Here is a 26,750-nt window from a genome sequence, read left to right as displayed (position 1 = left end):
TTTGCCAAGTTTGAGCAACAACAAAATCACATTGAAAGTCCGCTGGAAGGCATGGGATGAACAGGCAGGAAGCAAGGAGGGATAAAGAGAGGGAGGAAGGAAGGAGGGAAAGAGAGAAGGAGGGAGGGAGGAGGAAGGAAAGAAGAAGGGAGGGAGGGAGGAAGGGAGGAAGGGAGGGAGGAAGGAAGGAAGGAAGGAAGGAAGGAAGGAAGGAAGGAAGGAAGGAAGGAAGGGGAGGGAGGGAGGGAAGGAGGGAGGAAGAAAGGAGGGAGGGAGGGAGAAAGGAAGGAGGAAGGGAGGAAGAGGGAGAATGGAACGAGGGACGGAAGGAAGGAGGAAGGAGGAGTATGTTTAGAGAGCGAATCATAGAGAGAGAAAACAAATACATATAAATCAAAAAGAGACAAGGTTTATTAATAGCAAAAAAACACTAAAAGTTGGGTCAGGCAAGATGGCTCATGCCTGTAATCCCAGCACTTTGGGAGGCCAAGGCGGGTGGATCACCTGAGGTCAGGAGTTCGAGACCAGCCTTGCCAACAGGCAAAACCCCGTCTCTACTAAAAAAAATACAAAAATCATTGGTCTCACTGATGAATAGTGTTCACATTATATAAACGGAATGTCAATTCAAGGCAAAAGAAGGCAGAAGGTCTAAATTCTCATTACAATAAGTCTATGGATAATTTTAAATTGATCAAAAGTGAAGAAAATGATCTTAGAGGGTTTTTTAAATATATTTTTTTTAAGTGTTTACACTGTGAAATATCACATAGAGGAGTACGCAAAACGCAGCTCACTACAGGTTCAACCTCAGCCTCTCTAGAAGCTGGGATTACAGATGCAGGCCACGTGCCCAGCTGATTATTTTATTTTTTATAGAGATGGGGTTTCCATGTTGCCCAGGTTGGTCTCAAACTCCTGGGTTCAAGTGATCCGCCCACCTTGGCCTCCCAAAATGCTGGGATTAAAGTTGTGAGCCACTGTGCTGGGCAGCTATGGTTTCATCATGTCTATCGTTTTATATAAATGGAATTCAGATGTGTGTGGTGAGGACTTCTTTCACACATTAATGTCAATGAGCTCATCCAGGTTGTGTAGCTATAGCTTGTTTTTATCAGTATGTCACTTTTCATATATACCATAAAGTATTTGTGTATGTGCACACAACCATGCACATTATATTATATGCTTCATGGACACTGGGTGGTTTGAGCTTTTATGAATAATGCTGCTATGAACATTTCTATCCATAATTTTGGGTACACATGTATTCACTTTTCCATTGTGCCTGTACATCAGTATAGAATTACTGACTTACAGAATATGCATATGTTCAACTTTTATTAGGTAATGCTGATTAGTTTTCCAAAGTGGTTGTACCAATTTACACTCTCACCACCAGTGTATGAGAATTCTCATTTCTCCAAATCCTCACCAACTCTTGGTATTGTAAGTCATTTTCAATTGTAGGCATTGTGGTGGACATGCAGTCACATTTCACGCGGTTTCTAATTCTATTTCCCTGAAGACTCACGAAGCTAAACAACTTTTCACATGTTTATTTGACATTGGAATATCCTCTTTGGTGAAGTCCCTGTTTAAGACTCTTGTCCATTTTTCTATGGGACTATTTTGTTTTTCTTGAATTGATTTATAGGAATTCTTTGCATATCCTTCATATAAGCCTTTCGTAAATTATAGATGTTGAAAATACCTCTTAATTTGCCTTTCATTCTCTGTATCTTTTGATGAACAGAAGTTCATTTTAGTATAGTCCAATTTTATCTGCCTTTTCCTTTATAATTGGTTCTTTTGGGTCCTGGCGCACACCTGTAATCCCAGCTACTTGGGAGGCTGGGGCAGGAGAATTGCCTGAATCAGGGAGGCAGAGGATGCAGTGAGCCGAGATGTAGCCTGGTCAACAAAGTGAGACTCTGTCTCAAAAAAAAAGTACCTTTTCTACTCTTGGCATTTTGTGCTTCCACATAAATTTTAGAATTGGCTTCTCAATTTTCACAAAACCCTCAGGATTCTGATTGGGATTACACTGACTCTGTACATCACTTTGAGATGAATTGACATCTTTTAAAAAGTAAGTCTTCCATCTCAGAAACAACATATATTCCTCCATTTATTTAGGTCTTTAATTTATCTCAATAGTGTTTTACGGTTTTCAATATAGGGGTCTTGTTAGATTTATTCCTAGGTAATTTGATTATTTTTATTCTAATGTAAATTCATGTTCTGTTTATTAGTGATAAAGAGACATACAATTTATTTTTTTCATATTTGCCTCATATGCAACAAACCTTCTAAATTCATTTTAGTTCCAACAATTTAACCGAAATTTATTTAAAATTTTCTATATACTCAGTAATTTAGTCTCCAAATAAGTAATAGTTTTATTTATTCCTTTCTAATCCTAATACCTTCATTTCTCTTTCTTGTCTCATCACACTACCTAAGATCTGCTGTGCAGTAATGAATAGAAGTGATGATAGATGGCAGATTTGTCTTTTTTCCTACTCACAAAGGCAAACTTTTAACATTTCATTCATTAAGTATGTTTCTTACTTTTTAATGATGTAAGCTATTTCTTGTATATACCCTTCTTACAGTAAGAAAACTTCCTTTTCATTAGTTTGCAGAAGTCTTTTTTAAATCAAGAATAAATGTTAGATTACATCACATATATTTTCTACATCTATTGAGATGATCATGATTTTTTCCCTTTATGCTGCTAATACACTAAGTAACACTGACTGATTTCAAATATATTACCCTAACCTTGCATTTCTAGAAGATAAACAACTTGATCATGATGAAGTAATTTATTGCTGGACTCACACTACTAATATTTTGTTTAGAATTTTATTTTATTTATTTATTGCACGTGCCACTATGCCCAGCTCATATTTGTAGTTTTAGTAGAGACGGGGTTTCACCGTATTGGCCAGGCTGGTCTCGAACTCCTGACCTCAAGTGATCCTCCTGCCTCAGCCTCCCAAAGTGCTGGGATTCCAGGCGTGAGACACCGTGCCCGGCCTTGTTTAGGATTTTAAAATTTATATTCATGAGTGAAACTGGCCTGGAATGTTCCTTTTTTATAACATTTCAGTCAGGTTTTAGTACCAAAATTCTAGTGGCCTCTTGAAACAAGCTGGGAGTATTCCTTCTTTTTCAATTCTCTGGTGGAGAGTTTGTGGAAAATATGTGTTATTTCTTCCTTAAATATTTGGTGAACTCAACAGTAAAACTATCTGGATCTGAAGTTTTCCTTATGGGAAAGTTTGTAATTACATATTCATGAGGAGACACAGAGCAACTCAGCCTGTTATTTTTCCTACAGCAGTTTCAGTATGTGGCTTTTTAAAAATTTTGTCCATTTCCTCTAATGTCATAAAGTTTTTCATAATATTCTCTATCTTTTAAATATAGTTATACCCTGTTTTCATTCCTAATAATGGTTGTTTGTGCTATTTTTTCTTGATTAGTCTCACCAGGATTTATTGATTTTATTAGTCCTTTGGCTCTGTTGATTCTCCCTATGGTAAGTTTTTTTAAAATTTCATTACCTTTTCTCTTATTTTTATTATCTCCTTCCTTCAATATTGTAAAAATCTTTAGTTGTTCTTTTCTAACTTCTGGAAATTAATGCTTAGGTTATTTTTAAACCTCTCTTCTTTTCTAATATATGCAAATGTAAATAGGCTTTAAATGTCCCTCTAAGCATTGCTTTAGATGCATTCCACAATTTTTGGTATGTCATATTTTCATTGTTATTAATTTCCAAATATTTCCTACTTTTCATTCCCATTTATTCTTTGACTTGTGACTGCTTAACTTCTAAACGTATGGGGATTTTTCATTTATATTTTTTGTAATTGATTTCTAGCTTAATGTCACTGTAGTTGGAAAATATACTCTACAATATCCATTCTTTGGAATATGTTAAGAGTTGCTTTATGACTCACCAAATAGAGAGCGCTGGCAAATATTCTATGTGTACTTGAAAGGAATATCTATTCTATATTTGTTGGATGCAATGTTTTATAATTAGATGATGTTTGTTAATTAACTTTGTTCAAATTTTCTATATCCTTATTTATTTTAATTGTCTCTAGATTGTATCAGTTATTAAGAGGTGTTTTAAAATTTCTAACTATATAGATATCTGTATTTCTTCTTGCAGGTCTTATAATTTTGTGTGTGTATGAGAGAGAGCAAGTGAGCACAGTGTAAGTGAATTGAATCTTTCTTATTATGAAATATCTCCTTTATCTCTAACAGTGTTCCTTGACTTACAGTTATACGATCTTTCTTTGGGTTAGCTATACGGTCTTTCTTTTGCATGGCATATCTTGCTACATTCTTTTATATCAAGCCCTTCTGTGTGTTTATAAGAAAGGTACGTCTCTTTAAAGCATAGTTTTAAAAATCCAATCTGATAATCTTTTGACTTTTAATTTGACTATTTAGTCTATTTATATTTAATATAATGGCTGATATTTGATATAAATCTATTATTCTACATTTTTTTTATTTGTCTCACCTATTCTAGGATCCTTTTTCTCCTATTTTTCATTTTTGTTTGAATTTCTTTTTTCTTTTTTTTTTTAAATGGAGTCTTGCTCTGTCACCAAGATGGAGTGCAGTGGCGGATCTCAGCTCACTGCAACCGCCGCTTGCCAGGTTCAAGTGATTCTCCTGTCTCAACCTCCCGAGTAGCTGGGACTGCAGGTGCACGCCACCACACCTAGCTAATTTTTGTATTTTTAGTAGAGATGGGGTTTCACCATGTTTGCCAGGATGGTCTCGATCTCTTGACCTCATGATCTGCCTGTGTCAGCCTCCCAAAGTGCTGGGATTACAGGCGTGAGCCAATGCACCTGGCCTGAATTTCTTAAGTATTCTTTATTATTCTATTTTCCCTCTTTCTTAGCTTGTTATTTATATATTCTGTCATCATTCTTTTAAAGATTATCTAGAGTTTAAAACATGCATCCTTAACTTATCAATGACAACACAACTTGGTTATCACTTCCTGTACACTACAAGGAACTTAGAACAATTTAACTTCATTAACTTCTTTGGATTTATGTTCTTTTACCATGTATGTTATTCCCTACATATTTTAAACTCCACAAAACATAATAACTATTATTTTATGCAGTCAATATTTATTTATATTTAACCATCTAATTCTTATTTCTATTGCTCTTCATTCCTCCTTACATTTCTGAGCTTTGATCTGGGATAATTTTCCTTCTGTCCCAAGGATACTCTTTAGTGAATATTTCCCTTAGTATAGATCTGTTCATGATTTTTTAAATTATTCATTCATTTATTTTTATTTTTTAATAGAGACAAGGTCTCACTATGCTGCCCAGGGTGGTCTCAAACTCCTGGGCTCAAGCGATCCTCTCACGTCAGCCTCCCAACATGCTGGGATTACAGGCATGAGCCACCATGCTCAGCCTCATGATAACTTTTTAATATCTTTAATCCTGCTTCATTTTTGAAAAATCTGGCAGAGATAGAATTTATAGTTAATAGTTGTTTTCTTTCAGCAATTTGAAGATAGCATTCCACTTCCTTCTGACATCTATTGTTTCAGTTGAAAAGTCAGTTGTCAGTCTTACTTTTCCTTTAAAGATAAGAGGTACCCACTCCCCAACCCTGATGCTTTTCAGCTTTTCTCTTTGTTTTTGTTTTATAAATGTTACCATGCTGTCCCTATGTTGTTCTCTTTGGTTTTGGTTTCAGAAATTTTACTATGTTGAATCTTTGTACTTATCCTGCTTGGTGCCCTAGGACTTCTGGATTCTGTGGCTTTGTGTGATTTGTTAGTTTTAGAACTATCTCAGCTATTTTTTTCCTTTTTTTTTTTTTTTTTTTGAGATGGAGTCTTGCTCTGTCACCCAGGCCAGGGTCCCGTGGAGCAATCGACAGCTCACTGCAAGCTCTGCCTCCTGGGTTCACACCATTCTCCTGCCTCAGCCTCCTGAGTAGCTGGGACTACAGGTGCCACCGCCACCCGCGACCAGCTAATTTTTGTATTTTAGTAGAGACAGGATTTCACTGTGTTAGCCAGGATGGTCTCGATCTCCTGACCTCGTGATCCACCCGCTTCGGCCTCCCAAAGTGCTGAGATTACAGGTATGAGCCACTGCGCCCAGCCCTTTTTTCCAATTATTTTTTATGTCCCACTTTCTCTCTCCTCTCCTGCTGAACCTCCAGTTATATGTATATTAGGCCTTTCCACCATATTTAATATGTCTTTCACAATCTGATATTTATTTTCCATCTAAAAGCCTCTAAATGCTTTATTGTTGATATTTTCTTCTGCTCTATCTTCTAGTTCACTGACTTTCTCCTCAATTGTAACTACTCTATTAAACCAATTCATTTGGTTTTTTTAAAGTTTAACTTTTAAAGTACAATGTACACACCATAAAATTCACCCATTGTAAGTGTATATTCAATGGTTTTAGTAATTAATTCATTTACGCAACCATAACCATCACCACAATCCAATCTTAGAGCATTTCTATCACCCAAAAAAATTCACTCATTTAGATTTTAACTGCAGTAATTGTGTATTTCAGTTCCAGAAGGTCTATTTGGTCTTATTTACAATTTTCAGTTCTCTGGCAGAGTTTTCAATCTTATCTTTTAATTCTTGAAACATATTAATCACAGTTATGGTAGGGACCATATCTGATTAATCCGTTATCTGGACCTCTTGTAGGTATATCCAATCTGTTTATTTTTTTATTGGTTTTTTAATAATATCTGGTCTCCTGTGTCTATTATTTCTACTGACTGACAGATATAGTACATGAAAAACTACAGTGATAACATGAGTTTCTGGGAAAAGCATCTTCCTCCAAAGAGAATTTTTACTCTAGTTTCAGGCAGGCATCTAGGCTAGGGGCACTAATCTGAAATTATTTGGGTTTTGGCTTCAGTACCTATGTCGTATTTCTGATTCACCTAGACTTAGGGTTCTCAATGAAAGCCTAGGTTGTTTACTAGGGCTTCTGCCCCTTCACAGGACCTAAATACAATTACCACACCCTCAACCCCATGAACTTGTTGAAAGCTATGCTAAGTTTCTTAATCTCTTAGCCTCTACTTTCTGAACTGAAATTTTTCTCAAGAAGATAAAACTCGAAAGCAGAGTTCATCTCTCTTGAGTTTTCCACCACTCCTTACTCACCCCACCAACCCAGATCTTGGTTCTGCAATTCCCCATTGCCCTGATGGCTCTCCAATTTTTCCAAACTGATTTTTTTTTTCTTTTTAATGTTGAGCAGCTTTTCTCAGCAGAAGAGTTAATCAGAACAAACCTGATCTACTATTGCTAAATGTATGCACTACCACTGTAAGTCAGGTGACCATAATTTATCAAACCAGGATGTTCTTGAAAATGAAAGCAGACACTACTAGTGATTACAAGGGGGCAGTAAGCATAAAACAAAACTATCACAAACATGTCAGACTGTATGGTCATCCCAATAATTATGCATGGAATGAATGAATTCTCTTAACAATCCAGAGGGATCAGAAAGGGCTCATTTCAACTCAACATTTCAGAAGAAACAATTGAGACAGATTAATCTGATGCCCCATGGAAATGCCAGCTGTTTGTAGGGTCCCTTCTAATCTCCTTTAGGGATTTAGCTTTTTCTCCAAATTTTCATTTTGGCAAATAAAACATAAATTTTCTCCAAATTTTTATTTTGCCTAAACAAAAATAATTTAAAAATCACATTGGCCACATCAAGTATATGGAGGTCTCGTCTCTTCCCTTTATGGTGACTGAATTATTTGGTTTTAAGGATAGAAGTAAACCCTTACTCATTGTGGGAAGAGACTACTCAGTGGCTCACTGCATTAACAGAGGAAGTGAACTATTACAGCCTGCCAGTTCCTGGACCCTATATACTATTAATGCCCTTAGCTGAGACTTGGTGCATTCGTGTAGTTTTGGGAACTCCTTCAAGTAAGAGAGAAATTTTTCTGGAAAAAAAGAGAAACCTTAGACTTGAAAAGAAAGTGAGTACAATTCGCAAGAAGAGCACTGCACCATATTCCCTTTTCTGTTTTATTAGAAATGCTGTATTTTGCTCTGATTTAGCAGAAATTCTACCCCTTATTCCATGAAGGAAACAATATAATAAGTAAAGGGTTTGCTCTGTCTTGCCTTCTGAGAGAGCTAGATTTACCTCCTGGGTCATCTTCTTAAGTGAACTCCTTTGGGCTGGAGAGCTGTTCTCTGACTAATGCCAGAGCCAAGCCCAGGGAGACGCTCAATCAAATAAAATCGTGTTGATGCCTAATTATAAACTCACCATGTCTTGTATTTTGCAGCCTGACCCTTCCTGGAATTTTGACGATGCTATTCAGGATACCACTTCCTATTCTTAATCTGCATATTTTAGATGACTTGATTCAAAACAATGTTTTGGATACAAACATTCCAACATTTTTCCAAAACACAGGCTTTATCAGCATATAAAGTAATTTGCCACATGCACTGTGTTTGCATCCTAGCAAGTGGATAATAGATTAGAGTTACTAAAATGTCACTGTGTTTTCCCATTCATAGTACACTGCGGTAAGAAAGAAAAGTACTCAGTGAAAGGAAAACAAAATACGATTCCACAATTTAACTTAGGTCCATATGCCATTGTCATTTATTAAGACCAATAATAACAGAAAATAAAAATAAGGCATTGAAAACACTGAGCCTAGCAACAAAGCAATTAGTTAAACTCAGGTACAGGGTGATATTGAGGCCAATTTTAACCTAGGGTCTGTTTCAGCTAAGATTATCTATGGCCCTGGGGAATATTCAAGAGCTAAACTCCTCTCCTTGTTATGTGCTCAACACTGGCCTGGAGACAGGTCAGCCTTCTTATGGGAGGCCTAAAACCAAAGGAAAAATGAGTACAAGGACTTTTTTTTTTTCTTCTTTTCCTACTTCTCCATTGTTTTTCTACTCTCCTTCATCTAATCATCTCTGGGGCAGGGTCTTCACTCCCTACATCCAGCCCCTCAATAGTCCTAGCACCGTGTAGACCTCAACAGATATTTCCAGGTGGAGTGAATGAATTCTCACAACAATCCAGATGGAGCAGAAAGGGCTCATTTCAAGGTAACATCTCAGAAAAAATAACTGAGACAGACTAATCCGATGCCTCATGGAAATTCCACTATTTTTTGTGGGGTCCCTTCTAATCCCCTTCAGGGATTTAGCTTTTTCTCCAAATTTTTATTTTGGCAACTTTCAAACCTAAAGAAAACCTGAGCCTAGGCCACATGGAGAAAGCCCGTCTCCACAAAAAATACAAAAATAGCTGGGCATGGTGGTGCACACCTGTGGTCCCAGCTATTTGGGAGGCTGAGGTGGGAGAATCAGTTAAGCTTGAGAGGTGGAGGTTGCGGTGAGCCGAGATCACTGCACTCCAGCCTGGGTGACAGAGCAAGACCTTGTGTCAAAAAAAAAAAAAAAACCACGGAAGAAACAGAAAGAAAACCTGAAGGAATAATACAATGAGGAAGAGGCAGACCATAAATATGGTCTGCATCCCTAAATATGTCAGCAGGTATCTCCTTAGAACAGGAACATTTTCATTCATTCAGAGGCTTAATTTTTTTAAAGCACACTGTGCATTCAAAACTGAGTGGTAGGTGACATTTTTTCTTTTTTTTTTGAGACAGAGTCTCGCTCTGTTGCCCAGGTTGGAGTACAGTGGCGCAATCTCGGCTCACTGCAACCTCCACCCTCCGAGTTCAAGCAATTCTCCTGCCTCAGCCTCCCGAGTAGCTGGGATTACAGGCGCCCACCACCACACCCGGCTAATTTTTTGTATTTTTAGTAGAGACGGGGTTTCACCATCTTGGCCAGGCTGGTCTTGAACTCCTGACCTCGTGATCCACCCGCCTCAGACTCACAAAGTGCTGAGATTACAGGTGTGAGCCACCGTGCCCAGCAGGTGACATTTTCAAAAATCCAGCACAACATTCACACCTCAAGGAATGTATTATACAGTTGGTGGCTTAGATTATACAAACATAAAATGATTTGGGGAATTGAATCCTAAGGTTGATAGTGCTCTTTGTAAGTAAAATAAGAGCTCAGAGAAGTGAAAAGTAAGGGTGGACTGAGGTTTCCGAGAGGAAATATGTGGCAGAGATGGACTGGCTGTTCATCAAACCTCTTTCATCTTCTTCCTGGGCAAACACCTAGACCACCTTCCCAGCAATCCCCCTTGCAGTCAGATGTGGCCACATTACTAAGTTCTAGCCAATGGAAAGGGAAAAAAAAAAAAACCTGAGTCACATCTGGGCCTAGCCAATATAACCAGCCACTCATGAGCCTCCACATGCTTTTTCTTTAAAGCTAGTATGATCCAAATAAGCACCGTGACCTTGGAGCCATGCGTTGAAAATGACAAGAGTCCTAAAATGCCAAGTAGTTGGCTCGCTAAAACCTGAAAGAGAGGTATCCACTAATCAGGTCACCCATTTGGGGCATGTAAGAAACAACTTCTATTGTTTTGATTCATGGCACCATTTTGGTTTTGTCAAAGAAGCAGGGATTACCTCAACTAATATGTTGGAACTTAAAATACCCCTGAATACCTCCAGAAGGAAGTGATAATTTGAAAATAAGGATTACACTCTTTTCTCTATTGCTTTCTGCACATACGATCCGTACCATAGTTGGCCAAAGGAATTCATGTGTTTCAGGATATATTAATATTATTAAAGAAAAAATACAAAGAGAAGGAAGGATGTACGTTTCTTTTCTGGTAGTATGCCAGAGTAAGTACCTGTCCAATCATCCAACTGAAAACAACCAAATATGCTGGACAAAATATTTTCTCAAAAATAGTTTGAAACATATTCATGAGTTCACACACAAAAAATAAGGCACACTCTGAACAGAATGCTTATATTAGTTTTCACCTTGAAGGCATTTAACAAACTGGGGGAACCTGAGCTTCTGTTTTTACAACTTAGCAGGACACGGGGGAAAGCAGATAAACTTGGTGACATTTACAAAGGCCCACCAAGATAGAGTGTATAATAAGAGGCATCCAGCCACAGAGAGGACTTTAAACTGCCTGTCTCAAAAATAAGTGCTATGTAGAAATGGAAAAGTCTTTACTAAAAATGTGTAACCACAAGGTAGCCCTCACAAGAGTTTACAGGACAAACTGATTACCTGTTTTGTCCCCAAAACCTCAAGTTGAAAATTTTAAGTCCTTGCCTTTGCAGGTTGATAATGATCCCAGGAACCTGACAAAAAACAAATGCAAATTCTAGAGAAACTCACTTTCAACTCCAACCCACTGATAAAGAATTCCCACTAATAAAGTTTCCAAAAACAAAGCAAAACGAAACAGAGAGAGAGAGAGAGAAACAAAGCACCATGAACAACAACCAGGGAAACCAATAGAGAGGAGAACCAGGCCAACAAACACTTCGAACTTTAAAATGATCAGACACAGAACATAAAATATTGTTTAAATCAATAACAGGGAACAAGTATATAAGAATTGAGCTAGATCAGATAGATTAGACACAGGAAACCAGAGGGAAAAAAAAAACTGAATAAATTATCTAGACTGCAGCACATAGAAATATAGAGATAGAAAAGATGACAGAGAAACTAAAACATAGAAAAGACAGAACAGAGGTCTAACATATGCTTAATCTCAAATCTGGAATTAGATGAGAAAGAGTACAGAGCAAGAACTGCAGTCTAAGAATCTTCCAGTTCTGATGAGAAAACCAATCCACAAAATGATAAAGCCGCAAAACCCCCAAGCAAAATACATAAAAATAAATTGGCATCTGAACACTTTATGATAAAATTGCCAAACACCAAAAACAAAGAAAATATCTTAAAAAACAGTCGTTAAGTACTCTTGAAGAAACGATACCTTCAACACAAATGGCAATAAGACTTAGCATTGATTTATCAGCAGTGGAAGTCAGGAAACAATTGAGCATCTTTAATACGCTGAGAGAAAATAACCGTAATTTTATACCTGGCAAAAATATATTTTATACCTAGCAAGATTCTATTTGAAGAACAAGGGGGAAATGGACATTTTTCCAGTGAACAATAGCTGAAAGAGTTGTCCATCAATTTATCCTCACTAAATGAAACCTAAGAGAAGTGATGAAGGGGTGGGTCGGGGGAAGGAATTACAAGCCAAGAATGTAGTAAACACATGGGTAAATCTGAACAAACATTTCTGGTTTAAAATAATATGTAATCTGTGAGATTAAAAAAAAAAAGATAAAACTAAAACACTGGGCAAAATCGAAACCTAAATTAGTGGAGCAGTGACTGCAGTTAAGTGGTCTAAGGTCCTTGCATTGTTTGAGAGGAGAACTGATTGGCTTTAGGCTTTGATAAGTATGCATGCTAAAATTTCTAAAGAACTACTAGAAAAGGATCTAGAAATAAAATATCTAGAGGACCACTAAGTGAATTATAAAAAAAGAAATACGGAAGAGGCATGAAAAATCGAAATAAAATGAAGGAATAAATTAGAATGTACATGTAATTACAATAAATATAAACGCATTATGTATTTCAGTTAAAAGACAATTATTTTTAGACTTCACAAAACAATATCCAGCTACATTGTACATGTCATATATAAAAAATGCAGCTTAAATATTAGGACACGAAGTTATTTATATTAGAAAAAATATGTTTTTATTAACATATTAGAAACGAAAACTTCAAAAGTAATTAAGCTGTCAGAAAAATAGAAGTTTTTTACTCTATTAGACACAAAAGTGTAAGAAGAATAAAGATACAAACAGAAATTAAAAAGAGGCTGAACGCAGTAGCTCACACTTGTAATAACAGCACTTTGAGAGACTAATGCAGGAGGATCCCTTGAGCCCAGGAATTCGAGACCAGCCTGGACAATATAGCAAGACCCCATCTCTACTAAAAAGTAAAAAAACCAGCCAGGTGTGGTAGTGCCCCATATAGTTTTAAATGATAATATGTAATCTATGAGATTAAAAAAACAGTAAGCAAGCATATAAATGATATCACAAATGAAAAACTGTGATGGCATAGAGATTAAAAATAAGAATTAGAGGCTATTATAAACAATCACTATGCCTCCTAATGTTAAAACTGAGATGAAATCAACAAATTCCTAGAAATGCATAAATTGATAAAATGGATTCAAAAAGCAATAGAATACCAGATTAGTCTTACTATAAAATAAATTGAATTAGTAGTTGCAATCTTCCTAAAAGAAAATACCACTTCCAGATAAACAGATGACTACTATCAGAAGGTAACTACTATTTTGAGGTATACATAATTCTAGTCTTATACAGACTATGCCAGACAATAGAAAAACTCTTTGACTTATTTTAAAAGAATAGAAAAACATTGATACCAAAATTTGATAAGATCAAGATTGAGCATTGAAGCCAGTAAAAAAAAAAAAATTGATAAGAGAATTATAGGACTTCTCACACCTGAACATATGTATCTAATATATGTGCAAAATTTGGAGTGTGTGTGTGTAGTATAAAAATAAAACTGTAGTCAGGCACAGTGGCTCACACCTGTAATCCCAGCACTTGGGGGGACCGAGGAGGGTGGAGCAGCTGAGGTCAGGAGTTCGAGACCAGCCTGGCCAACATGGCAAAACCCCAACTCTACTAAAAGTACAAAGATTAGCTGGGTGCAGTGGCGCATGCCTGTAATCCCAATGCTCAGGAGACTGAGGCAGGGGAAGCTTGAACCTGGGAGGCGGAGGTTGCAGTGCACCGAGATTGTACCACTGCACTCCAGCCTGGGCGACAAGAGTGAGACTCAGTCTCAAAAAAATAAAATAAAATAAAAAAATAAAACTGTATAGCTACCTCACACTATACACAAAAAACAATTCTGGGTTGACTGAAGACTGAAATATAGCAGCCAAACAGGTACTTCGTAAGTGGAGAAACATGTACGACCAATAAACATAAGATGTTTAAGCTTATTAATAACCAAGAAAATTAAAATTAAAATGACAATGAGATTATTTCACACCTAATAAATTGGCAAAAATGTTAAAGTCTGACAATATTTTGGGGGTTTTTTTGTTCTTTTTTTTTTTTTGAGACGGAGTCTCCCTCTGTCCCCCAGGCTGGAGTGCAGTGGCGTGATTTCAGCTCACTGCAAGCTCCGCCTCCCAGGTTCACACTATTCTCCTGCCTCAGCCTCCTGAGTAGCTGGGACTACAGGTGCCCGCCACCACGCCCGGGTAATTTTTTGTATTTTTAGTAGAGACAGGGTTCCACCATGTTAGCCAGGATGGTCTCGATCTCCTGACCGCATGATCCGCCTGCCTCGGCCTCCCAAAGTGCTGGGATTATAGGCGTGAGCCACCGTGCCCAGCCAAGTCTGACAATATTAAATATCAGTGAGAACATGAAAAAACAGAGACACTTAATGTTGGTGAGGGTGTTAACTCGTACAGCCACCTTTGCAAACAGAAGGCATTAAGATGCTGGAGAACAGTGAGCTTGCCTCAAGATCTGTTGTGGCCAGCAGAGGGGACCCCATTCAAATACCACCAAGTCAGTAGCTGGATAGAGGGAGTGGCTAAGATTCAAGTTTAGGTGAGGCCCGGTGGCTCATGCCTGCAATTCTAGCACTTTGGGAGGCCCAGGCGGGCGGATCACTTGAGGTCAGGAGTTCGAGACCAGCCTGGCCAACATGGTGAAACCCTGTTGGGTTTCACTAAAATACAAAAAATGAGCTGGGTGTGGTGGTGCATGTCTGTAATCCCAGCTACTCAGGAGGCTGAAGCAGGAGAATCGCTTGGACCCGGGAGATGGCGGTTGCAATCAGCCAAGATCGCCCCACTGCACTCCAGCCTGGATGACAGAGCGAGATCCTGTCCTGAAAAAAAAAAAAGACTCAAGTTTGCTGCCCATGGGCACAGAGGTGGGACCTAGTCAGCAGGGAGTGCCACATAAATTCTGATAAAGCCAAGAGGATGACCAGGCTAACATATTTAGCAAACCGTGGATCACTTATTGGAACCAAACCAATCTTTCTTTCCCTAAAATAGAATGGAGTAGGTCAAGCTGGATTAAGTGTAGCAAGAATGACTAAATCTTGTAAAATTTATGCTTCAACTATACATGCTATCTTTTTTTTTTTTTTTAGACAGAGTATCACTGTCACCACACTGGAGTGCAGTGGTGCAATCTCGGCTCACTGCAACATCCGCCTTCCAAGTTCAAGCGATTCTCCTGCCTGGGCCACCCGAGTAGCTGGGACTACAGGCACACACCACCACATCCAGCTAATTTTTGTATCTTTAGTAGAGATGGGCTTTCACCATGTTGGCCAGGATGGGCTCAATCTCCTTTTTTTTTTTTTTTTTTTTTGAGAGGGAGTCCGCTCTGTTGCCCAGGCTGGAGTGCAGTGGCGCGATCTCGGCTCACTGCAAGCTCCGCCTCCCAGGTTCACGCCATTCTCCTGCCTCAGCCTCCCGAGTAGCTGGGACTACAGGCGTCTGCCACCATGCCCGACAAATTTTTTGTATTTTTTTAGTAGAGACAGAGTTTCACCATGTTAGCCAGGATGGTCTCGATCTCCTGACCTCATGATCCCCCCACCTCAGCCTCCCAAAGTGCTGGGATTACAGGCATGGGCCACCTGGGCCATGGCGCCCAGCCTATATATGCTATATTATAAAAACTGTAGTTTCATCTATCCACAGTATACATACATATATGTGGTGTACACAATGTATCTATATCTTACTGTAGGTCTTTGAAAAGCACTAGACTAGACTATGTGTTATAAAACCACAGACTTCAACTTCTAATATAGCTAAACAAGCAGCTCCCAGAAGGCAAGAAACCTTGCCTCCAAGACCAGAGGCCACCGAGCCTAGGGACCCTGAGTTTGTTCCTCCTTCATAAGAAATAAACGCAAGGGCAAGGTTGACATTCCTTCCCACACACACTGTCATAGGCCAATAACTGGGGGTGGGGTAGGCGAGACAACCTGGGGGAATAAGCATTGTTTTCCTAGGAAGACTAGAATTATCTTAAGGAACTGTTTGGATTAGCAGATCCAACTAAGTTTTTTAATGGGTGTGATCAAAAGTTATTCTTTCTCTTGACGATCAATGGCTGTGTGTTGGGGAGGAAGGCTCACTGTAGACAAAATGAACAAACTGCATTTTCTCTGCACATTGGAGTTTTCCAATGAATGAAAGTGGTGACCGCACAACATGGAGGAAGAAGGTTGTGGCCGGGGAACAAGATGCACAAAGGCTGGGGAGCTAAAAGGACCACAGCAAGTTCAGGGGTGAAGAGACACCGACTAGATCCTGGGGCATTCTCTGAGCAGTAATAAGTGGGGCAAGATTCTAAAAGAACTTGAAAGTTAGGCAGAAAAAGAGAGACTTGGTAGACTGGGCAACGAGAAGTCATCAAGGTTCTTTTTTGAGACAGGGTCTCGCTCTGTCACCCAAGCTGGAGTGCAGTGGCACAATCTTGGCTCACTGCAGCCTCAACCTCCCAAGCTCAAGTAATCCTCCCACATCAAGCCTCCCGAGTAGCTGGAACCACAGGTGCTAATTTTTGTATTTTGTATTTTGTAGAGATGGGGTTTCGCTAATTTTTGTATTTTGTAGAGATGGGGTTTCGCCATGTTGCCCAGACTGGCATCAAGGTTCTTAGTAGACAAGGAACACAACAACATTGGCAACATAACAATAAAAATAGCTACAATAATTTGAGTTGCAACCACGTGCCAGGCTCCGTGCCAAGTGCTGTTCAGGGACTCATGATTTAGTCCTCCCAATAATCCTTTCAGGATTTCCACATTACTGAGTTTTATTTCCATAGTACTTATGGAAATACTACCTAAGGCTTGAGTCTTAGATTAAGTAACTCACCTAAAGTCACACAGCTGTTAAGTGGCAAGAGGGGGTCTGAGAACAGGAAGTCTAGCTTCAAAGCCCGTATTTCAAGAGAGTTTTAGGGACAGAAGTCTTCCAGAACACAATCAAGGTCACTCGTAGTATTTTTGGAGGGAAGCACCAGTAAAAGTTGTGGAGATGAACAGGGGGTGGATTTTAAAGAAAGCAACAAGAAGCCCTGGGGTGTAAAACGAGGGGGGGTCCAAGTTTTTGAGCCTGGGAAATAAGGATCATGGTTGTAACCAGGGGAGAAAAAAATGGCGGCCCTTACGGATAATGTCTGCCTGAATGCTTACCTCTGAACTTGTGCCACTCCTCCTGTTCCCATTTTTCAGACTGAAAAACCACTCTGCCAGGATCTTCATGTTGAAGCCTAAAGGTACTATCAAAAATGATTATTCTAAAACATCTATAGTTGCAAAACTGTAGAAGGAGCTGAAGAGGAAAGAGTGGGTAGCAGAACCTGCTGATGCCTGGCCACGTGGCTTTCAGGCTTTACCATCTCAGGGCATGCCAGCCAACTGCCAGCTGCTACGAATGGCATCAGGAAGTTCCTGAGAACCTTCTCTGGCTGAAGACTACTCTGACAGCTTTCATAGATCTCAAGTACTGGGATCAACATGCCCTGAGAGCAGTCTTCAACCCATGACTGAAAGCAGAGTGGCTGGCATCGGCGCCCCACGTGGCCCTAGTGCGGCTGAGTTCCACCACCCGCAGTGGATCTGATGGGATAACTCATGACTGGCTGCCTTCCCTTCCTCATTTCCCTCTCCTGCACCTACTGGTGTCTTCCTGGGATGGTCTCCCAAGTAAACCATCCACCCTTCAATCCTCCTTGCAGGGCCTGTTTCTAAATTAAAACCAAAGGCATAATATCTCCAGGAAGGATCTCAGGAAGGTGGCACTTCAGTCTGTCTCTATCTGCTTAGAATATGAACTTCAAAAGAGCCACATTTGGAGATATTTCCAGTTAAGAAGCCTATGAGAGTTACAGAACAGGGGATAGTCTGTCTGGGAATGATTTCTTCACCCTCGTATCCCTATCATAGGGGCACAGCTCCTGGTATGCAGTAGGTGCCTGATCATTGCTCACTGAATGAACGTGAGGACGATTTGTTTCCCCCAATTTGTGCATATGTCTGTGGCATTTTCCTTGATGAATTCTTTAAAATAATTTCATACATGTGAAATATGTGACATCAGACCTGTGAAATATTAATTAGTTCCATCCAGTTCTGATCATTCACCTGATCTCTTTAAGAGAATGAGAAAAGCAGCAGACACATGTTTCACTGAGAATGTCTACATCTGTTCCATGGCTAGTTCCAGCTGCTCACATGTATACGAGGCACAGTGGCATACCCAGTGATGATTTAATTTGTAAGTTTCCCCTATACTCTATGAAAACATCAAGCTGAACCCCACCCTAACTTGGTCTCTGTAGACTTTGTATGATTTAGGGGTAGAGGGGAGCCCCTAAAAGAAGACTGAAAATCTTGCTGATCTGCTGACTTAAGTCAGTTTTTTCTTATTCTGAAAGAAATCAAGGTGATGTCAGTGTATCTGCACACCTGAGTTTGTCGAGCCATTCAGACCAAGTGTAAAAGTGAGTGTTGTCTAGGAAGTCTGTTTTGTGTATTAGACATGCTGCCAGTTATACCCAGTTAGACTGGGTATAATCTTTGGGTAATTCTGGAATTAGGACTTTTCATTTACCAAGTAGGTAAATGTGCTCAGGGGTGGATGAAGAGAAAATCAAAAGGTGAAGACAAATAAAAATAATCACTGACAAGGGATCTAAAAAGCCCCTTCCATCACTAATGGTCAGACGTGAGAACACAGAATGTCGAGAAGCAAAATCCTATTTCCGGTGGGAATTACAGCAAATATTCCCCAACCCATCCGGCATATTTTTTCCCCCCTGAAGGGAATTCCATTTTCAGTGTGGAAGGGGAAGTCTTCAACCCTGGGATAGAAACAGTCAGAGGAACAGTTGTGAGGTGGTCAGTCTCGGGGGAAAGCCTGGGATTTGGAGTCAGGGGACTAGACAGTGAGAACTATTAATAGGCGGGTACCAAAGAATGCGTGACTCTGGGAACACAGTTGCCTTGGTTTCTTCATCTGTAGAATGGGACATTAATGCATCTTATCATTAGGTATTAGTAGCAGTATTATTAAGTTAATATGAGAACCAAATAAAATAATGCAGACAGCAGCATCTGATAAATGAAGGCCCCTCGCTAGTATGATGTGATTTTTCTGTATCACCCAGTACTGCCACACTTCCCCAGAAGTGTCAAGAGGCCATTCCAAATACTGAATCTAGCCACAAGAAACATGATGGCCTTAATTTAGAGACATTTATTAAATAGTCATTATAGAGTCACTGTTTTATTTTAAAGGCTGCAAAAGGATTCAGTTTGCTGAGTTAGGAAATTTCAGAGAGCAACACGATCTCTTAAACTGGCTGGGTGTGGTGGTTCGCACCTGTAATCCCAGCACTTTGGGAGGCCGAGGTAGGAGGATCACTTGAGTTCGGGAGTTCAGACCAGTCTGGGGAGCATAGGGAGACCCCATCTCTACAAAAATAAATAATTAGCCAGGCATGGTGGTACACAAGTGGCTGTGGTCCCAGCCACTCAGGAAGTCGAGGTGGGAAGACTGCTTGAGCCCGGGATTTCAAGGCTGCAGTGAGCCCTGACTGCACCACTGCACTTCAGCCTGGGTGACAGGGTGACAGAGTGAGACCCTGCCTCAAAAAAAAAAAAAAAAAAAAAAAAAAGAAATCCGGGCACAGTGGCTCACGCCTGTGATCCCAGCACTTCGGGAGGCCGAGGTGGGCAGATCACAAGGTCAGGAGTTCGAGACCAGCCTGGCCAGCATGGTGAAACCCCATCTCTACTAAAAATACATTAGCCAGGTGTGGTGGCACACACCTGTAATCCCAGCTACTCAGGAGGCTGAGGCAGGAGGATCGCTTGAACCCAGGAGGCGGAGGCTGCAGTGAGCTGAGATCGCCCAGCTGCATTCCAGCCTGGGTGACAGAGCAAGATTCTGTCTCAAAAAAAAAAAAAAGAAAAAACTCTTACATGATCTAAAATCTAAACTTGTATAACATACTAAAATTTGTCTCCAAGTGGGACTTGCTACTCTCTGAACCTTAAGAAAGTGGCACCTGCAAAGGCACTGCAATGGTACTAGGCACACATTTGGAGAAGCCATCTGTGAGCAACTTCAGCAAGGTCCTGGTAACTGGCATGTATCCTTCAGTTCAAAAAGAAAGTCCCCCAAACCATGGGAGCTTAATGCTCACTCCCAAAGAAGCACTGCTCCATTATCATGAATATGCCCTGGGACAGTTCTGTTGGTTACACACTCATTCTTCTTTGAAATGCAGGTGGGAGGAGGAAGGAGATAGCTTTAAACAGCCTCAACATGAAAAGCATCAGTTAACACAATTCAATAGTTAACCACGATCATTTCGATCATTTCATCATTACCACAGCCAAGTATTTGGTCCTTACGCTCGTTTCATCTTTGTAAAGGAAAAATTTTATATATCATTTTTTCCCAGCAAAATTGTTGGAAGATCTGTGGCTTTCTGGAAAACTTATCATTTTAATTGTCATCTCTAACCCCATGCAGGTAGTAGAAACATGGCAAGCACAACGAAAGTAACCGGAGAATGTACAGAAGGGTCTGTCCTTTCTACTTCTATAGACTTCTCAACTGAGCTGCCTCTGAGAAACAATGCAGAGAGGTTGGCTGTGGCCATGAGCAGCACAGTTCTACTGTGGTTTGCCTGAATAAAGAGTCTCCTGATTTCTCACCTCCATACCAGGCATAGGTGAATCTAGTGATCGTGAAAATCAAGAGTGGAACTGAAGGGGATTCCTCTGTTTGCCACCCCTAGAAATCCTCAATACTGACAGCTTCTGGGATGGAAGGGGGAAAACCGAGCCCGATCTCAATAATGCCATTTCAGAACAATCTCATCATTGAGGAGAGAATGTGAATATATTTGATGATATGCAAATATCATCTGTGTGTTATCATTTTACTCAACACTCAAAACACTACTGAGTCTGCCAAGCAGATTTATATAGCTTGGCAAATTTTCATTTCATGAATGACACTTCATATGAAATTATTTTCACTGACTAATAGAATAACAGTGATAGAACAGATCTTGAGGTGGTGACAGAATAAAGCCATGTATTCCAGCAAAATTATAACCAACTAATCTCAAACATCCCCATATGATGTTCCTATAATTTATAAATAAAAGGAGTCCTGGTTTATAAGTAACCCCTAAGAATATGCCTTCCCTCTTATTATAGACTGGGCTAGGGCTCTTTCATGCTTGTGGTCAGTCATCTTTTTCTATATGTACATAGGCTTCCTAGGGTACACTGTATCACATCACTAATTGCCACCTTTTCCCTACTCACTATGGGCACAAGCGGCCTCTTAAATTGTCAAGGCAAAAGTTCTCTCTTTCACTAAGAGGTTCCAGGGCTCTGCAAGCAATTCCCCAAGGTCTTCTTTAGAGAACATTTTAGAAGCAGTGGTTTGCAAACTGTGTACACAGTGGTACTGGGTTCTAGAGTGTGCCCTGGGCACAACCCAGGTGACAATAGCAGACTCTGGGCTCCTAGTTCCCTCAGAGCAGCTCTGTTTTCATTTGACTCATACATGAGGGTCTTGCATAAGATTCTATTTGGTGCTAAGTATAAAACAAAAATGATGTCTATGAAAATGTGTGTGCAAACCATTGCAAGAAATGGTTCTGTCTCCCTCAGGCACTCTTAACCTCCCTCACCAGGCTGCTCTCTGCAAATGGAGGTGGATGCATTTACTTTCCTTTAAAGAAGCTTACCCTTTTCTCCTCTTCCAGAATTTGAAACATCTAGGAATTGAAGCAATTAAATATACTCATTTTCAACATTCAGAACCTAATCCAGACTTCTGCACAGCAAATCCTTTCAAAGTTAAAATTCGTTTTTCTCAAGTGTACTATAAACTGGATTTAGCCAACCCATCTCCAATTTCGATTTTTTTTTTTTTTTTTTTTTTTTGGCTATCAGCGAGAATGGCGTATACCTGACATGTATTCTTTATGGACCTTTTGTTATAAGCAATGAGAAGGATGAAGCTGCCTCTTTCTCTTTACCTCTCTACACTAATCCAAAATCGACACTGGCATTTGGTTGGTATTCTGGAATAATTATTAGAAATTTGGCATAGCCATCCAAAAACAGCAGCTTCAGTGAGTATGTGAGTAACCGGCTGACAACTGAAAATGAATTGGAATGTTATTGAACATCTTGTTCATTTGTATTAGGAAAATAAGTTGCACATGGTCGTACCATGATCAATTTTCCTAATTCCAAAATCAGAAAGAAATAAACCTAAATGCCACAGGTTTGCAGAGAATGAATTGTACCCCTCCAAAGCCCCTTTCGAAATGAAGTGTTCTGAGCCAACTATTTGAAAGACAATAGAGAATGAAGGTAGATTCTAGAAACCAACAAATCCCATTCACTTCCTTCAGTTTGTAAAAACAAGCAACTGACATGTTTCCTGCCAAGGAACACACTGGTAGATAAGAAAGCTCCCTACAGGAAATCCTTGCTAAAAGAGACCAGTTGTGCCATTAAACTTAATCTTCTTTACCAAGTCCCAATCAGTTAAATATCTGGGTGATTTAGCATATATTTCATAATCCCATGTTGTCAAATATTTAACTTCTAAAGTACATATTTCTATGGCATACATGCACAATATTAAATAAACATTAAAATAGAGTTAGGATTCTTCTCCTCCCCACTCCCCATGCAATTAGTTGATGAAAATAAGGGAAATTTCCTGCTTTTTAAAAAGACCAAATTGTTAATTGAACAAGTTTTAAAACTGACCATTATTAAATAAGATAAAGCTATTCAATGCTTTAAATTGCCATGACTTGAAGGAAGACATTTCTAAATGAATATCAAGAACAGAAAATCTGAAGACTGCCATTAACAAGATTAGAAAAATATAAGGAATGTATTTGCTTTATATTTTACAAGGTTCAATGTTGATCCTCAAAGTCAAAATTTAGGACAGGGCCTCTTTGGTTATTTTTTGCTTAGCAAAATGAACCGGGGGCGGGGTGGAGGCTAAGGGGAGGGGAGGTCTCCAAACTTTTTTCTATATAGTCCTCATGGAAATCATTACCAAGATACTGGAAATATTTGCAATTTTGATACTGGGAACGTCTCAATTATCCTAAAAACAAAAGCACTCTTCCCCATCCACAAAACAGTAAACTTTTCTATCATAAGTCAACTGGATAATAATAATGACAATTATGAAGCAGTTCTTATTTTCATTTAGATTTTCCTTTCCCTGGTTAGCTTCTGAGAACACCCTCTCTTATATTTCCCAAAGTACCAGGCAATCTTCATCCCTCCCCTTCACCCCCCTACCCCTACCCCCACCACCCCACACACAAACGCAGCCTTAGAGCAGGGTTCTAAAAGGCCACCAGTCTGTAAGTTCCATTGCTTCAGTTCAACTTTGAACCCTCTTGTAAACACAAACACCTCATTATAACTTCCCCAGATGACTCCTCATCCACAGGTAACATTCTAACCTTTCTGACTCTCAAAAGAGTTTTGTTCTAACAGTAGACACAGAAGTCAGTTTGATTCCACAATTAAGTGTTCAGATACATTGTTCTCAGCCTTCCCTTGCACAGCTCAGAGGTGGCAAAATGCAAAGTAAGCCTGGGTGGGGGCTCATCCTTGCTTTAAGGCTGTTTCCTCAAATATTTCCAATAAAAATACAGTTATGAAATCTAGGAGACCACATTTTTGGTTGTTGTTGTAAAATGACCTTGATTTGACAGGCACGATCTCAGGTTTCAACAGATGCTGTGGGAAAGCTTACAGAAGCCAACATGTTCTCCAGGCATCTGTGATGACATGCAGGTTTTGTTTTTGTTTTTGTTTCTTTTTAAGTGGTGGTCATGGTAGAGTATGTATGTGTAGTGGGGGTGGGGTGGGGTTACTCCTCTCGGTTTCCATGACAACCATGTCTCCACTCATCAGTTATTAGATACAATCCACTTCCTGTGTCTAAATTTTTAAGCCAATCAGAAAAGTGTTTATACATTTAACAACTTCTGGGACAGTGCTTCTTTAATGAAATCGCTTTAAAGGCTCAAATGAAGATGTTTACGGTTTGTGTTACAGATACAACATTGCACAATGTTTACTAATTCATATTTTTATATGGTGCAGAATGCCCTTCTTCTTGGATGTGAAATGCATTATCCTCAAAGCAGATGCCACAGTCTCTTAGAATAGTGTGCAGGCTGATTTTGATTGTTTTCTTTTCATTGTCTTTTCCTTTCACTGTCACAGTTTTAGACTTAGTGCATGAAACGTGCTAATGCACAAGGCACTTAAATTATCAAAGTAATGATACAGTTAAGCATCCATCTACTGATGGTCCTTTTTAAAGACTCAGATCCAAAACCAGTTAGGAATCATTATTCTAAGTTGAACAACTTGGCATTCTACAACTTATGAGCAGAAATCATTGAGAATGTATTGTAAAGTGCTGTATCTATACGTGTAAGCTAGTAGCTTACGTCTGCAAAGAAATTTGTCACCAAAATGGCCTACTTTATCTGGATAGAAACAACAAAAAAATTAAACATAAAGGTATCTCGAGCAAACTACACCCGAATGAAAAACCGACCCTGCAGAAATCTGTGCACAAGAGGGCTACGTGAAACTACAGCACGATTTTAAAAGAAGGTTTTGGGTGACTGTTTTCATAAGTCTCAATCTAACTGACCAATCAGTGTGAGAGTTAAAGTGGGCTCCAGTCATTCTTGCAGCCTTCAGAGCTCTGCACCCTCCGAGCTGCTCTCCTCTCCAAGGCAGAGCCGGCGATCAATGAAAAACAGGGAACAAAAGGAATATAACAGGATGTCTTCCTTAGCTAAGGAAAACGATTCCCTTTTTCCTCAATGAGCCAGTCGCACCCTGCCTACGACAGCTCCACACGGGAGCTTCCAGCAGACCAGTCCTTTCGGGTGAGGCACATTTTACATTTGCAATCATGTGTCCCAACTGCTAGAAAATGTGTCACCTTAAGCACAGCCTGTGACGGAGGGCTCCCCGAGCCCAACCAATTGAAACTAATAAATTAAATAAATTTGTAATCCCACAATTAAAAGCTCCCGAGAAAGACTGCATTTCCCTTCCCCAAATGTCATCCCGGGAGTATAAACAAAGCATGAAAAATAGTCTCTTCAGCCTTCCCAGCCGGCAATCATGGTTTTCCCCTCAAAACAATGTTTCTCCAAAAAGAGAAATCTTATTACCCTCAGTGGAAACTCATCTATAGATGTCATATAAGGATAACCCGTTACAGTATTGAAAAGAGGCTGAAACTGCCCATAGATTTGACACTGTTTATAATTGATAGCAAAACAGTTGCGACAGCAATGCTGTAAACTCTGCCCAGCCAAACAAACTCCACATTTAACACGTTCCTTCCTTGAAAATAAAAGTAACGCCCGGGGAGCCCACAGAAGTGGGCTTCCCTAAAAGTAATTAACAGAATTGCATCAATTATTTGATTATTTTTATAAATATCTATTTGTCTGCAATTTTTTTTTAATTTAAAAAGCGACTATCCACACATTCCTAAGAAACTTTTTTTTTTTTTTTAATGAACTTACTTTTGAGACAAAACTAATGAAAATAAGCAACTTGCCATGGCTGGATCTTTCCCATTTGGGCTGCAAGCTATAAATCAATCTGAAACCAGGTGGAAATAGGGGGGCGGACACCTACAAAAAAAAATCAAAGGGTGCCCCAAAATGCAGCAGCCTGAACACGGAGGGCTTCTCGTGGCAATGCTAAACCCGAGCAGATTAGGAGGCAGGAAATGAGCCCCATTTTCGTTACCTTCGATCGCCTGCCCCCCCGCTGCTTCTCGCGGCCGCATTGGGGGGCTGCGGCGACGCTGGACTCGCGGGTGGCCCCGCCGCCGGGTCGCGCCGTCTCCCGGCCGAGCTGCAGCAGATCGCGGCCGGAACCCCGGCTCCTGCGCCCGGCGCCCGCCCGGGGTCGGCGGCGCGGCTCCCACCCGGGCCTGGAGCCCTGCTGGGTCCTAGTGCGCGCCGCGCGCCCGCCTCGCGGCCCGGTCTGCAGCCCGCACCGAGGGCAGGCAGCTCCCAGCGCCGCGAGTCCCCGGGCGAGGCCGCCACCCCCTCGGCCCCTTGCGAAAGCGGCCGCGGGGTGTGCGGATGAACTGGAGCTTAATTTCAAATCCTGGCACAAGATGTTCAAAAGAAAGACATTGGCTCCAACTGAACTCTTAGAAGGCAGATGCTAGGATCTGCAGCCCCAGGGTAAGCGTAGGGCAGTACCTAGCAGACAGAGGTTTGCCCGGTGCACTGGTGATATTGGCGGTTCACAGACGGTGAGACGCGGTACGGGATCGATAAAGATAGATTTCAAAAATATAACGCTAAAAAGAAAAAAGGTTGAAAATGCGTGTGTTTAAAACAATGTTTTAAACTGTTTTTCCCAATATTTTCCCCCTGTTGACAGGCCCTTTTGCATTTCGCTTTCTTTTACTTTATAATATGCTCTTTTAAATAACAAAGCCCCATATGGCTAAACATGTAGTCATTTGATTTTCAAAAGACCTCAAAAATTGCATCAAAATATGCACTCATGTATCTCCTAAGAA

General features: G+C 40.0%; 1 protein-coding gene across 4 annotated transcripts in view; it reads right to left on the bottom strand.

The window, feature by feature from the left end:
- FOXN3 (forkhead box N3) overlaps window positions 1–26,058 on the bottom strand; it is a 466,737-nt gene extending 440,679 nt beyond the window's left edge. For 3 of the 4 annotated variants that reach the window (XM_009212111.4, XM_009212112.4, XM_009212113.4), the window contains exon 1: window positions 25,961–26,058. The gene's annotated coding sequence lies outside the window, so the exon portion shown is untranslated. The remainder of the gene's footprint in view (window positions 1–25,960) is intronic. The other variant, XM_017961454.3, reaches the window with a different exon arrangement.
- Between the last annotated feature and the right edge of the window lie 692 nt (window positions 26,059–26,750).

Source organism: Papio anubis, chromosome 7 (assembly GCF_008728515.1).
Source record: "Papio anubis isolate 15944 chromosome 7, Panubis1.0, whole genome shotgun sequence".
Lineage (NCBI taxonomy): Eukaryota > Metazoa > Chordata > Mammalia > Primates > Cercopithecidae > Papio > Papio anubis.
The sequence above is the reverse complement of the archived record's forward strand: the minus strand, read 5'-3'. Positions and strand labels throughout refer to the sequence as shown.